Source organism: Dermacentor silvarum, chromosome 1 (assembly GCF_013339745.2).
Source record: "Dermacentor silvarum isolate Dsil-2018 chromosome 1, BIME_Dsil_1.4, whole genome shotgun sequence".
Taxonomy (NCBI): Eukaryota; Metazoa; Arthropoda; class Arachnida; order Ixodida; family Ixodidae; genus Dermacentor; species Dermacentor silvarum.
This window is the reverse complement of record NC_051154.1, coordinates 261,768,560-261,783,660: the sequence shown is the minus strand read 5'-3', so window position 1 is coordinate 261,783,660 and position 15,101 is coordinate 261,768,560. Positions and strand designations below refer to the sequence as shown.

The 15,101-nt window shown below is 46.6% G+C and overlaps 1 long non-coding RNA gene across 2 annotated transcripts in view; it reads left to right on the top strand.

Annotated features, from left to right (window-relative positions):
- Positions 1-6,752: 6,752 nt before the first annotated feature.
- Positions 6,753-15,101, top strand: part of LOC119452379 (uncharacterized) — a 72,367-nt gene continuing 64,018 nt past the window's right edge. For both annotated transcript variants that reach the window (XR_005191891.2, XR_007464845.1), the window contains exons 1-4: positions 6,753-6,863; positions 6,962-7,055; positions 7,123-7,218; positions 11,657-11,753. This is a non-coding gene — a long non-coding RNA (uncharacterized LOC119452379). The remainder of the gene's footprint in view (positions 6,864-6,961; positions 7,056-7,122; positions 7,219-11,656; positions 11,754-15,101) is intronic.

Below are 15,101 nucleotides of genomic sequence, written 5' to 3'. Positions count from 1 at the left end.
AGGACTATTTGAGCTAGAGCTTACTAAGGTACGAGTCAGGACAAAAGGGAACAGAAGACGTAAACCCAAGAGCTGGTGGGATGAGGAGGTTAAGAAGGCCATAGAGAAACGCCAGGAAGCATCCAGGGAACACAGATATTCAAAGCAGAGGGGTGAACCAGAAGCTGATGTAGGCAGAAAATGGAACAACTTCTTAAGCTGTAGAAGGGAAGCATCCAATTTGATCAATGAGAAGATCAGAAGAAAGGGGAGCCAATGGTTGTCAGAAGTAAACAAAAAGGATAGAAAAGCAGCGAAGAAATTTTGGAAACATCTCAACTCCTTGAGTAATAAGACTAGCCTAGAGCAGAGGTTTATAGTTACAGCTCAAGGTGTTCGACTAGAGGGAGATGAGGCAATGGAACATATAAGAACAATGATGACAGAAAAATTTAAAGAACGAAACATAGCATGTGCTCAATCAGGTGAGGATGGACTAGTCAGTGCAGTGGCTCCACTGGCACAAAGCGAGTGGGAAAGGGCAGAGAAGAGGGTTCCTAGTAGCACGTCGACAGGTCCTGATGGCATCCCAATTATGTTGATAAAGACATTGGGCCCAAAATCTAAGAAAGCATTAAGAGAGGCAGCGAGCAAAATGATAATGGACGGTAAAGCCCCCGACGGGTGGAGACTGAGCAGGATGAGCATGATATATAAGGGAAAGGGGGACAAAGCCGACATAAACAACTACCGTCCCATAACAGTGACGTCAGTGGTTTACAGGGTGGTGATGCAGATTATAAAGGACAGACTGCAGGCATGGGTGGAGAGCGAGGAGGTGCTGGGGGAACTACAAAATGGGTTCCGGAAACAAAGAAGGTTAGAAGATAATCTGTTCTCATTGACACAGTGTATTGAAATAGCAGAAAAGGAACACAGGCCCCTATGGCTTGCCTTTCTGGATATCAAGGGAGCCTATGATAGTGTAATCCAAAAGGATTTGTGGGACATACTGGGCACTCTAGAGGTGGAAGATGGAGTAAGAAATCTTTTAAAAGATATCTATAAAAGTAACAGGGTGCTTATAAAATGGGAAAACAAGGTATCTGGGCCTATAGAGATACAGCAGGGGCTTAGGCAGGGGTGCCCTCTGTCACCTCTGTTGTTCATGCTGTATTTACAAGGATTAGAGAAAAAATTAGAGAGGAGCGGACTTGGCTTCAACCTTTCCTATTTCAAGCAGGGAGAATGGATTAAACAGTCATTACCAGGACTGATGTATGCAGATGACATTGTACTTATGGCTGACAGCAAGGAAGACTTGCAGAGATTAATGGACATCTGTGGTAAAGAGGGAGATAGCTTAGGTTTGAAGTTTAGTAAAGAAAAATCGGCAGTCATGACTTTTAATGATAATCAGGGCAGCGAGCATAGGATACAGGAGGTTACGCTGGAGGTGGTGGATAAGTACAAATATCTTGGAGTGTGGATAAACAATGGGGCTGAGTACCTAACAGAACATGAAAAATATGTGACGGCTAAAGGTAGCAGAAATGCAGCTGTGATGAAAAATAGGGCACTGTGGAATTACAATAGGTACGAAGTGGTGAGAGGGATTTGGAAAGGGGTGATGGTCCCTAGTTTGACTTTCGGCAATGCGGTCCTGTGCATGAGATCAGAGGTTCGAGCAAGGTTGGAAGTTAAGCAGCGAGGGGTAGGTAGACTGGCTCTGGGAGCACACGGAAATACACCAAATCAGGGGGTACAGGGTGACATGGGATGGACGTCATTCGAGTGCAGGGAAGCCAGCAGCAAGATAGAAATTGAGGAGCGATTGAGAGAGATGGCAGAAAAGCGGTGGGCAAGGAGAGTTTTCAGTTATTTGTACATGATGAATGTTGATACAAAATGGAGGAAGCTGACCAGAAAACTGTCAATCAAATATTTGGACTGCAGGAGGGGTGCAAACCAGGAAACAGCGGTTAAGAAAAAGGTTAAGGAAACAGAGAGGGGTCTGTGGAAAACAGGGATGCAGACGAAATCAGCACTGGGCACATACCGAACTTTCAAGCAAGAAATTGCCAAAGAAAATATCTACGATAATTCTAGGGGAAGCTCTTTGTTGTTTGAAGCCAGGACGGGAGTATTACGGACTAAGATGTACCGAGTCAAGTACCAAGGTATAGACACGTTGTGCTGTGCGTGTGGAGAAGAAGAGGAAACGGCTGAACACCTCATACTTTTCTGTAAGGGGCTTAACCCTACAGTGCAAGGCAACGGGGCTGATTTTTTCAAAGCATTGGGGTTTAGGGACAGTGAAGGCAAAATAGACTTTAAGCGGGTAGAAATAACCAAACAGAGGTTATCTGATTGGTGGATAAAATTAAGGCAGGGGTGAAATTTCACCCACCACAAAGTACAAATTATGTTAATAGCCATGGCTAGGTGGCGTATGCCACCGCCCGATTTAAAGGGTTAAGCCTCATCCATCCATCCATCCATCCATCCATCCATGTTGCGGACGGACGGCGCACGCTACATGTGAGTTAAAGAAATGCTCTGCATTTACAAAACAACGGACGTGAGCACAGTCACCGCACCACAAAGTTTGTGAACGGGCGTCAGCGCGAGTGGTAGGGCTTCATTCTGGAGACGTGAACAATGTCGGAGGAGCGTGGTCTACGCGATTGGTGCGATGATTCTGCTGGGACAAATTCTTAGTTGACTTGACTTATGCGATAAAGAACTATGTAGGGTCCAAAGTAACGGCGCAATAATTTTTCTGAGCGGCCTCGTAGACATATATATAGGGGTCCAAAACCACACGACATCTCCTGGCTTGTATGTTACGACTCGGTGGCGTATGTTGTATCGACGAGCGTCTTGACTTTGCCGAGATAGAATTCGTTGCCGTGCAAGCTGCCGCGCTGCTTCAGCACGCTGAACAAAAGCGTCTGTATCTGGGGCGGTCGTATCAGACGAAGTTGGCAGAAGCATCACGTCGAGCATAGTGATGACGTCGCGTCCGTAGACCAGACGCAAAGGAGGAAACCCGGTGGTTTCTTGAAGCGCAGTCCCAGTGTACCACAAATATCCATTGGATCCCACGAAACACAAAACGTCTTAAAAACTTCTCGGAACGGCTACAAATGGCTATAGACGTCTTGGTCTACGCGAAGACGTTAAACCGATGTTGTTGGAAACATTATGTAGCAGGAAGTACGGTTAATCATATATGCTATTGTGTTTCAGCTGTGGTAACAGCCCACTTCTGGCGTCACCGGAGTATACTTTGGTGAACGCCTTGAGAGCGTATAACTCAAGAACTGTTTTAGATATTTCTGTCGGAAAATGTGCGACATGCTTGGGCGTGCGCGTGAAAGCGAAAAAGATTTAAAATTCGCGTACCCGACGCGCAGCGTTACATTCCGTGCGACTTTAACAAGCCATATGCAATCCGTTAACGTCGCATCATATAGCCGTTCGCTGCTTTCCCCCTTTGGGTGAACAAGCAGAAAGCCCAACTTGCCGTCTTGTTGAAGCAGAAAAAGCCTGCGGGGTTATTTGATTCCTTTTCATTTTTTCACTCGATGAGTCTGTCACGACAGTCAAAGTTTAGAAAAAAGAAAACGGCCGGGCGCACACGTGCGCGCCCGTTCAGCGTCCTTATCAGAGCCGTGTTTTCCTTTCCGTTTGCGTGAACAAGCGGTGAAGAAGCCGGAATTGCGATACCAGCTATCGTCACCAACAGATCTGGCCACGCGCAGTCGCAAACGTGCGCTCCGTTTGAGCGAACTGCTATCTGCTCTTGGACCACGTGTCTTGGACCGCACCAGGGGGGCGCGCTGAAGTTTCCGCGAGTAAAGCCTTTATCCATAGAGTAACATACGGATTACAAGAGTGGCCACTCGAGCCTAAAAGCGGCCGAGCTACGCAGCTTCATGCCGCCCGCTAGAGGGCAATACAACACTCCCTGTCTCCAAGGGAACGCGCGTACTACTTATCTATTGTAGTAACTTTTCTACAGTGCACTATACGTCTACTTGTCTATGTGGCTGTAGACGTAGGGTGTGTTCCAATTCTGGCCAGCATCGGAGACTGTCTACGTAGACAGCTAAGGAGACAGTCAAGGCAGCTTCGAGGCCATGTAATGGAACACGTCTCGAACCGTCTGGATTAAGTATTGAAGACGCGTCTGCGACGAGACGCCACCTCGAGGCGACAAGAAGAAGTTCAAAATATGACGCATTATTTCTGTATTTTAGGTCCTTGCGCCTGCGTACCTATGAAAAACACGATATTAAGGGCGTAGGAAAGCACGTCTACGTTTTTTTGTGCGCAGACGACCTTCCTGTCGGCTTTTCAAGCATCCTGCTCACCCGCCATCTTGTTTGGGCAGGAAAGTAGCCTGCACACGTTTCTGACTTCGATGCTGTCTTCGCGAAGCTGTCTACTATGACGCCTTCGATCGTGAGAATTGGAACGAGACTTAAGATGGCCGCTGTCCACTTAGCCGTCTACTTTGCCGTCTTAGGCGAGTATTGGAACACAGCCGTAGACGTTATCAACGGGATCAGCCGGCCGTGAGCGCTGGATGATAAGACTAGTATAAAGAATAACGCATCGCTACAAAATATCGGCCATGGTGTCATAGAGTAACATACAAGGATAAGAGAGGACACTTCCATAGGCCCCTGCGGCCGATTTTGGTTCGCAGCGCACTTAGCGGGTGTGTGGAATCTACGCAGACTCAGAGATTGGGACCGCAGGAAAACTAATCACGAAGGTTGTCTTCTGGCGATTAGAAAATGTACACGGCCTCCAAGATTGTTTCCGTGCGAGTGCTCGTCCCGGAGGCTATATTATGGCTATATTTTGATTTTTTAACGCATTACTTAATTGCATGCATCGAGTAGCTTCACCGCCAGAGCAGCAAGCAGGCGATGCCACTGTGTGTTTATGCAGGCACTTTAAATAAACATGACAAGTGTTGGAAGAGACGAAACTTTATTTTTCAGTCATTCTCAGTAAGCACATGTACTTTTTTTTCTAAACGTTCGATGAACGCAAGCACAAAAAGATGGGTGCACTGCAAAGTGCAAGACATGCCAATACAGCTAGGTGCCATATGTTGAGAATAAATTTCACAAAAGGAATAAACAGGTGATATTATGAAAAACCCCACAGAACAGTAAAACTGCAGAACACAGCATTAGCATTAAAGAGGAAAACAACGCTCGTTCTTTGAAGCCTAACCTCTCTTATTAAGTGGTAGTTTCAGGCTGCATAGCAAACAAGGAATGAAGGCTGCTCACTGCAAGTTGTCAGCCAGCCACGCTCTCTCCATGTCCTGCCGTTGTCACTGCACCACACAACACAGCAGCAATTCCCGTAGTACTTGACTATGGTCGGCATGACCTGAAAAAAAAAAAAAAAAAAAGAGTATTGGTTATGTCTTCTCTCCCGCCTTCGCACAAATTTTCACTTACGCACTTCAGATGGCCCTTTTGCGAAAAGCGTCACGAGCAATTGTCGCAGCTAATAATAATAAAAAAAAGCAACCTTCGGTGCCATGCATGCGCCACTGAGGCAGGAGTGTTTATTCAGAATACGTCGTAGCCACAGCTTACAAACATTCTTCTCAATTCGCAAGTTCTCTTTAATTGCGCGCGTAACAATGGCTTCAAGCAATCTGCGCACGCCACGAATAACGATCCTAAGCATAACTGCATTCTTTAACATAATTGCAACACACGTGCATTAAATTCAGACTACGTATACGGGCATGTGCCGACTCACTTTCTCGCACCCAGAAACGATTTTCTCGCAAACGTGCTCCGCAGCATTCCAAATTGCTATTTCTTACATAATGTGAAGCAATCCACGAACATCATGCGCGAAGTGAAGAACACAAAAAGCTCTCTGCGCCGTGCAGAGAGCTTTTTGTGTTCGTCACTTCGCGCTTAAATTGCGTAGACCATTGGAATAAGCGCAATGTTAGGCAAAGTTAAAAAAAGTTGACGAGACTGCAGTGCCAAGTCATATCATTTGACCTACAAAGTAGTAAAACTTAGCGATGTATTATTTGCGTATTAGTTCATTGAATTATCGCAAAAGAACAGCGCACATTAGGTTTTGCGGTATGCAAATGCATGATTTCTTGTTCCACTGCGAAATTTCTCTTGCGTTTCTTCAATTTCTTTTGCTGCTAGCGCCGGAAACAACGACATTTCTTCCGCACTCAAAAACGGTGCTGCCCTAACCAATTGGCACATGCATATAATAACACGATTTTGCTCGCATTACGGTTTTCGTACAACTTAACGCGATTTTTTTTTCTTAGTTTTATCAACTTGAGGAGACACCACGCGTTAAATTCGAAACAACGTTTCGAACATAAAAGCAACATTTTCTGCACCAATGTTGAGAGTCGCGAGACAACAGCACGCAGCACTCTCAGAGGCCATGCAAAATTTTTGCACGTAGATGCAAACACGCAATGCTTCGGAGAATGCTAAGCCCTTCAAGCAACTTTAACACTCGTCTATTATTTCTTTCCCCGAGTATCATTATCATTACGGCGCTGTTGCCGTCATGGAATCCGTAATCTTTCTTCCTCTGAGATGTGTACAATGTGTACAATTGAGATGTGTACAAGTCTTGATTAGGCGGGCAGTCGTGTCTCTATCCAATAATTGAGCCGGACCAAGCCTCCGCACATTCGCAGTTCGCACATGGTTTCCTCGTTGTTGGGCGAGTGCACGACTCGTTAATAAAGCAAATCCTCTCAGCGGCAACTCCTCGAGTAATAGTGCAACAAATATTTACGTAAGATTCAGAAATGTTGAAACGGCTGTGTCAAGTGTTAAGAGGCTAAAGGCGTGGTAAGGAGCCTCGAATTTTGTTTTCTTATTGTAGTTCAGTGGGACATCCTTGCCCAGTTGAACTCGCGTGCTTACAACGCTTGTTTTAACTGTTTCAGGACTAATGCTCGCCGATAGAGTCACACAGCAGCGGTCAAACACGCCCTGCAGTATAAGGCGGGAGACACGATCGGCGGGTACACGGTGCGCCAGGTGCGTGTGGAAGAGTTCGTTGCATTGGGGGGGCCAGTGCAAATGGCTTTTTCGCTTATTTATTCAGGTTGAAGAAATCAAAGAACTGCTCCTCGCTGCTGTTCGGCTTTTGGATGAAAAAACAGGCGCGGACTTTCTCTACATCGCCCGTACGATCGCACCCGTACGTATGCAGCGTCAGCGCGAGATCTAGACTTGCTTTAACATAAGGATAAAGGTATCGTCCCTTGCTTTTTGTGATCCACTTATTTTTTTATTTAGCTGGGTTGGATAGCTTACACATCCCACCTGTGCCGGGTGTGCACATGCTTACGACGAGCTGCTGTGTGTACACAGGAAGCTGCTGAAACAGCCTGGTAAATAATAAGAGGCGCCCTGCGGATAACTTGCCGTGATAAACTTACGCATACTTTTCTCTTAAATCCTAGGAAACTTAAGGCAGTATTTGTACTATCATTTATTGGGATCTTCGCTACTATTTGGTAATTGCCAAGATGTGTGCAGAGGTGGTAATTTGATGACCTGTATTGCCTGATAGTTCACTTTTGGTGTTGCAACATAGTAGCTTCGTTTTTGGAGAGAAAGAAAGTTCAATAATATGCTGTGCATAGACAGCGGCACATTGCGAAAAGCGAGACTCTACATTTCCAAATCGTATGTAATGTCTTACTTTCATTTTTACTGTGTTGCATCGCACTCAACATACAACATGCTCCGATAAGTGTACTACCATAAGAATTACTTTTAATTTAACTACAAAATAAGTTATGTTTACTAACTTAACTGAAGGGCTGAACAGTTTTATTTGGAGTAGTGTGTGTGTGTGTGTCTGTGGCTGTATGCATGCATATGGGCATTTTGTAATAAAAAATGGCCAGATGTTGGAGTGTAGGTGTGGCATGTTGTGTGACCCTGCTGTCCTATTGTTGCTGCATTCAGCCTCTCTCCTTGCTCTTTGGCCAATATTGAACTGGAAAGCATTTGGCTCATGGCAGTACAGCGGCTGTAATTGCCCCGTATATACGCATGTACATTGACTGCTGGAATGAAACAAATGATTTGCCCTGGTTATTGCCAACAGGAGTTGTGATCAGGGTTCAGACATCAAGAAAGCATCAGTATATGTCAGTGAACAGGATTTACCAGCCTGCCCTGTCGGCTCATTGCAGTTACGTGATCACATTCTAGAAGCTGAGGTGGAGCACAAAACTCACATTTCACGTAGGAAGTGAATATGGTGTTTGCATGCACATATGTAGACACAGTCCTTATGATGGTCTCTGCTGGCTGTAAATTTTACATATGGAATCTTTTGATGGTGGTATATACTGTGTGTTTAATAAAAATCATGAATTAGTGATCAAATGGCAATTTGGCTGATCAAGCTTTGTAGCATAAAGACTATAACAAAAAGTTATGCTGTGAGTGGCGGCTGACTTCAATTCTGAAATTACAATATGGCCCATAAATTAATTAATTTAGAAGTTAACCCCGCAAAGCCCAACATATAATTTTTGCTGCACTGAGGTTGACAGATCAAAATTCAGATTTAAGCTCGTCAAAGATTATCAAAAAGCCTGAAGTAATTTTAATAGAAATTAAAATTAATAGAAATTAGAAATGTTGCATTTTTAATTTAATTAAAAATGCAACAGCGCGACTTTGGATAAACCGAATAGCAGGCCAGGACAAGCGGTGTTAAATACCTCCTCGTCTGGCCTATGTAGCAGCTCCCACAATGCTTGTCCTTGTCTCCTCTTCTGTTTGTCTCCTAGTTTAATGTTGCGCTGTTACATATTTAATCACACATTGATCGTAGCAAAATGTTCTGCTTTGAGTGTTGGTTGACTGCACTTCTGTAATTACAACATGTCCCATAAAGCAATTAGTTTAAGTTTAATTTCTGAAATTTTGTTAATAATTGTATTGGTTGTATAACCTTTGTCCATAAAGTTCCGAGACTGAGTCCATTAAAAAAGATGCGTTGAACATTGAAATCATTTGGGCAGCACCTCTTCGAAATAGACTCCCTTGCAGCCTATGCACAGCTTCCAACGCTTCTTGAGGTCTTGGAAACAGTTGGAAAACGCTTCTTTTGGCAGGGCTGTCAGCTACTTTGTCGTGGCGTCTTGAATGGCCTCCATGCTCCCCATCCAGCGACCTTTTAGGGCTCTCTTCACACGAGGAAACGGGAAAAAATCGCATGGGGAGAGGTCAGGCGAGTATGGCGGATGGGGAAGTACAGTAATGCTGTGCTTGGCGAGAAATTTTGTCACTTTGAGAGCAGTGGGCGGCCTTGCGTTATCGTGGAGAAGGCTCCATTGTCCAGATGCCCTTAAGTCAGGGAGACGGCGTCGCAGTGCATCACGCATGTGTTGGAGCATGCAGATATAAAACTCCTGATTCACCGTCAGCCCTTGTGGGCAAACTCATGGTGTATGACTCCTCTGGCATCGAAAAAAACTGTCAGCATCGTCTTTGTTTTGGTCTTCTGTCGCCGCACCTTTCTTGACTCTGGAGAGCTCGTGGTCCGCCATTCGGTGCTCTGCCTCTTTGAGGATCGTATTGAAAACACCATGTTTGGTCTTCAGCAATGATGCTGTCGATGAATGCAGCATCCTTCTCTTTCTCGGAGAGCAAATCGGCGCTCACTGATGCTCGCGTGTCCTTCTGGTCCTGTGAGAGGGAGTGTGGCTCAAGTCTGGCGTTCAGCTTTCGTTTTCCCAAGTTCTCTCGCAAAATTTGGTGGCATGTTGTCTTTGTAATGTCAAGAGCATCCGATAGCATGCAGACTGTAATTTTGCGGTCTTGCTGTACGATCTCCCTGATCCGAGCCATGTCGTTTTTATTCCGTGAGGTTGCAGGGTGCCCCTGCCTTGTGTCATCTTCCACCAACGTTCTCCCCAAAACGAACCTCTTGTGCCACTCAAAAGCTTGCGCCCATGATAATGTCTTGTAGCCGTAAGCATCACGAAGGAGCTCATACGTCTGTGTGGCTGTCTTGCCAAGCTTTACACAGAATTTTATGTTTACACGCTGTTCGAGGTGGACATCCATCTCTCCACATTCACTCACAGTAGAATGCGCAGACGACTAGTGACAACGTAATTTTGTACATGTAGTGCCATCTAGCAGCTGCCACAGCAATTAACATGAACAGCTCAGGTTAGCCCGAAAAGATGGCGCTACACATGCGCACTAACGTTTGTTTTGGGGAATCATTTCTAGTGAAGAAAATAAATCAGTCTCGAAACTTTACGGACAAAGGTTGTAGTTTGCAAAATTCTGATGTCAGTAGCTTTTATTAAGCTGCTATGAAATGGGAAGGGGGCATTTTGTGCAGTTCTTCTATTGTGTCTGACATTGCTGCTTGTTCAGCTAAGAAGTTAGGTGGTTTTTCTGTCTCACCATTATTGTTTCGTGAAAAGAACCGGAGGAAACATTGGGCTTGATTAATCAAGTAAGGTAGCCACCAGAAGAAGCCAATGCACTGAAGCCAAGAAGAATGTAAGGGAATGGATCTTTTCCATGTTAGAAGAGCACCTCTAGCGGTTGCCGCCAACATCCCAACTGGTGGGGGTCAGGCTGACATGGCTCGACGGATCCGATCCCTTGTGTTTTATTTGTCACAGTGATTGTGTGACTAGGTTCGTGCATTGTCATACTTCCCATGTGTGCGTATGCACTCTTATGTGTTCCTTGGAAACTTGCGCAAGCGTGCACTAGTTTTGCTCTGTTTTAATAAGTTTCAACAATTTTATGGTAGCAAAATGCTGCAAAGGTGATATTAAATGCAAAAAGAGTAGAGCAAGCTAAGCTATTATATAGCTACTGCATACACTGAGATACTGATTGAACTTGCAGACACACATTCAGTTCTGTGTCTTGTAATAAGAATTCTGGCATGCAGCACAGTATATCACATTAAGAAATGCTTAAGCACCTGTTGGTGTAGTCTACATTTGCTTAAAAGGACACCAAAGGGAATTTCATACTATCTTAATCTCCGAAAATGTCTGTATGCGACCTTTTGCTAGCTTTATGCTCATTTACCTAAATGCATGTTTCTAGAAAAAATGAACATTGTTAAGAAGCCTGCTTCACCTAGACCATTTTTGCTCCTGGATCCGCCAGCAGCGCTTTAATTGTTGGATTTTTAGAAGAAAAGTGTCTTGGGTTGTAATAAATTTACTTTCCGCCAGCACTCTCCCGGATGTGAGACATTGATCGTATAGGAAACGTATTCACGTGCCTTCTTCGCGAATGGCATGTACCTTCACGTACTTAAGCTTAATAAAGTGCATGTTAAATGAAATGTGAAATCCATGCCGACTATGCTTTTTGTTTTTACTTTCTTCTGGTGGGAAACCTTTGTCATCGCCATCTTGAATTTTGGACCCATGCCAGGATAGCCTCCCCCCCCCCCTCCCACTTTGCTGGCAATTTCTACTTGTTTGGAGGGGGCCTTGCTTGGAATCTTACGGTAGTCGAGTGCTATGTGTGAATCTTTCTTAGAGGAGATGGTTTACTGAAAGGATTGTGCCACATTTTTTTTCTCTGCAGCCAAGTAAGATTTAAAGCTTACGTTGTGCTCATTTCAGGCAGTAGGGATGGAGGCTTGAGCATACCGATCCCAAGGACAAATCTTCACCCATTGTTATCAAAGGAGTCGTATACAAAGAAATTAAAGGAGTCTGTGTAAGTCAAGCTCTAAAAGTATAAATAATGTGTTTTAATAAGGTTCAATAATTTTATGGTAGCAAAATGCTGCAAAGGTGATATTGTCACGTACGAGTTTGTACTGCTGTGGACAAAATGACGTTGGTTGGGGAAGAAGAGGCTGAAGTGTCTCGGAGCTCGGTAGATGGTGTCACCCTGGCCACAGAGCTACAACCCTCTGTATATATTGTAAATACTGCAATATTTTCTAAATATGCAATAAATACATATATTTTCTCCCCGTAACGTTTTGGTGGAGGTGCGGGGTAATCTCGCCACAAGCCGGCCCTGGATCTTCGCAGCGGGCGTCACATCGGTTCCGCTGTTATGGCTACTGACGCTGCCTCCGACGCTGACGCTGCCTCCGCCACTCAGACACCAGCGGAAGTGGTACTAACCCAGCTACGTCACCCGGGAATCTTCACTGGCACTGGCAAGGTCGACGTCGAAGACTGGCTGACGTCGTATGAGCGCGTCGGTAAGCACAACAAGTGGAATGCCACACATTTGCTGGCCAACCTGATCTTTTACTTGGGAGGAACCGCGAAGGTATGGTTCGAGACGCATGAAACCGAAATTACAAGCTGGGACTTCTGCAAGGAAAAGCTACGCGATCTTTTCGGAAGGCCTGTGGGACTGTCAAATGGAGGCCAAGCAAGAGCTAGCGTCTCGTGTCCAGACACCAACCGAATCATGCGTCGCGTATATTCAAGACGTTCTGGCTCTCTGCCGTAAAGCGGACGCGGACATGCTAGAGGCCGATAGGGTTGGACACATCTTGAAGGGCATCGCAGACGATGCGTTCAACCTTCTGCTTTGCAGGAACTGCTCAACGGTTGAATCCATCATAAAGGAATGCCGGAATTTTGAGCAAGCGAAGAGCAAACGCATCGTACAACGCTTCGACCGACTTCCCAATACGGCCGCCACTTCCTCCTGCAACGACCCTCCGGCATCACATCCGCCTGCCATGCCAAGCTTGACACAGGTCATCCGCTGGGAACTTGAGGCTATGGCTCCAAGTTCTCACTGTCCCCATACGCACGACAACATGACCATATCGCTCATTCAAGCTGTTGTCCGCCAAGAAATTGTCAACATGGACGTCCAGTCTGCCGTCCGCCCACGTCCCACCCCTACCACTCCTGTCATTGCCTCTGCTGCACCTCGCCAGTCGTTCCCGAGTCGATATCGGAACCCATCTGCGTGGCGAACACCGGATGACAGGCCGATTTGCTTTGCTTGCTCCCGGGTCGGTCACATCTCCCGCCACTGCCGTAGTAGCCGCTGGTACTCCTCGCCTCGACCATACGCTGATCGCCGCTTCAACCGAGACCCTCGGTCTCTGTCGCCCCTTTCTGAACCATACCATGCCGGCCTTCCCTCTCGGGGAAACACCACTAGCCGCTCGCCCTCGCCGCAACCCTGTCAGTCCCGCTCGCCTACACCTCGACGCCCCTCGTCCCCGTCCTACGCGGGCCGCTTCTCGGGAAACTAAGCAATGCAGCCCCCGGAGGTGAGGCTGCGTTGACGACTCGGACTGCAAAACCTCTGCTAACCCCTGCTGCTCGACCGAACCTTGTTGAAATTTTTGTTGATGATGTACCCGTTCAAGCCCTCATCGATACTGGCGCTCAGGTGTCGGTTATAGCGATCAGATCTTCATAGCCGTCTCCGTAAAGTCCTGACACCTGCCGAGTCGCCTGCCGTCCGAGTGGCTAATGGCAGTACAACAGCCGTGATGGGAATGTGCGCTGCCCGTGTTACCATTGCCGGTCGTCCTGTGTTAGTCCTGTTCACTGTACTGGCCGAGTGTCCCCACGAAGTGATTCTTGGAATCGACTTCCTGACTGCTCATTCAGCACTTATTGACTGTGCAACCGGCACCCTTCGCCTTGAACTGCTCCATTACTTTGCCGACCCGACCGAAGACCACAAGTCCCGACTTCGTTCTGCTTAATTTGTTCACCTGCAACCTGATGCTGCGACCTACGTCCTCATGTCGCCTTCTCCTCCACTTCGAGATGGTCCTTACGTGGTGTCCCCACTTTGCGACGTTCTCCTGCCACGCCAAATCGCACTACCCAGCTCCTATTGTCACTCTTGTTAACAATCGAGCGTGGCTTCCCCTTCTGAACTTTGGTTCGTGTCTGCAAGTGCTTCCTGAGGGTGTATCTCTCGCTTTGCTGTCCCCTTTGGAAGAGTGTGGAGTAGCTGCTCTTACGCCCGAACCACGATTCGACACTGCTGCAGCTTCCGACCGTCCTACTTCAAGCAACGACAAGTTTACGCCCATGATAGCTACTGACCTACGGCCTGCTTACGCTGACGCCCTTCGCCGTATTCTGATGTCCTATGAAGACATCTTTGATTTTGGAAATCGCCCACTAGGTCGCAGCCGTGTCGTCACCCATCCCATCCTCACTGGTGACGCTCCTCCTATACACCGGAGGCCTTACCGTGTGTCAGCAGCTGAACGCCAGGTGATCCAAACGGAGGTGGACAAAATGCTCTCCAAAGATATCATCGAGCCTTCCTGCAGTCCGTGGGCGTCACCTGTCGTTTTGGTTAAAAAGAAGGACAATACCTGGAGATTTTGTATCGATTACCGTCACCTGAATAAGATTACGAAAAAGGACATGTATCCGCTTCCGCGTATTGATGACGCGCTGGACTGCTTACACGGTGCCAGTTATTTTCATCGATTGATTTGCGCTCCGGCTACTGGCAAATCGCAGTGGATGAATGAGATCGCGAAAAGACCGCCTTCGTCACCCCAGATGGTCTCTACCAATTTAAAGTGATGCCTTTTGGACTGTGTAATGCCCCTGCTACCTTCGAGCGCATGATGGACTCTCTTCTGCGCGGATTCAAATGGACCGCATGCCTCTGTTACCTTGATGACGTCATAGTTTTTTCACCGACGTTTGAGAGCCACCTTCACCGACTCTCAGCTATCCTTGATGTTGTTAGACGTGCCGGCCTACAACTCAATTCTGCAAAATGCCATTTCGGCCGCCGCCAAATACGAGTACTTGGTCACTTGGTTGACGCTTCTGGCGTCCAGCCTGATACTGACAAAGTTTGTGCCGTTGGGGAGTTTCCCCTTCCGCGTTCTCCTACCGATGTCCGCAGTTTTCTAGGGCTGTGTTTCTATTTTCGGCGATTTATCCAGAACTTTGCCGAAATCGCTCGTCCTCTCACAGACCTTCTGAAAAAGGACACCACTTTTCGTTGGGGACCCGACCAGGCTGAAGCATTTTCAACGCTTATCAGTCGCCTTACCAATCCACCCGTGTTGGGTCATTTTGATCCGCATGCCTACAC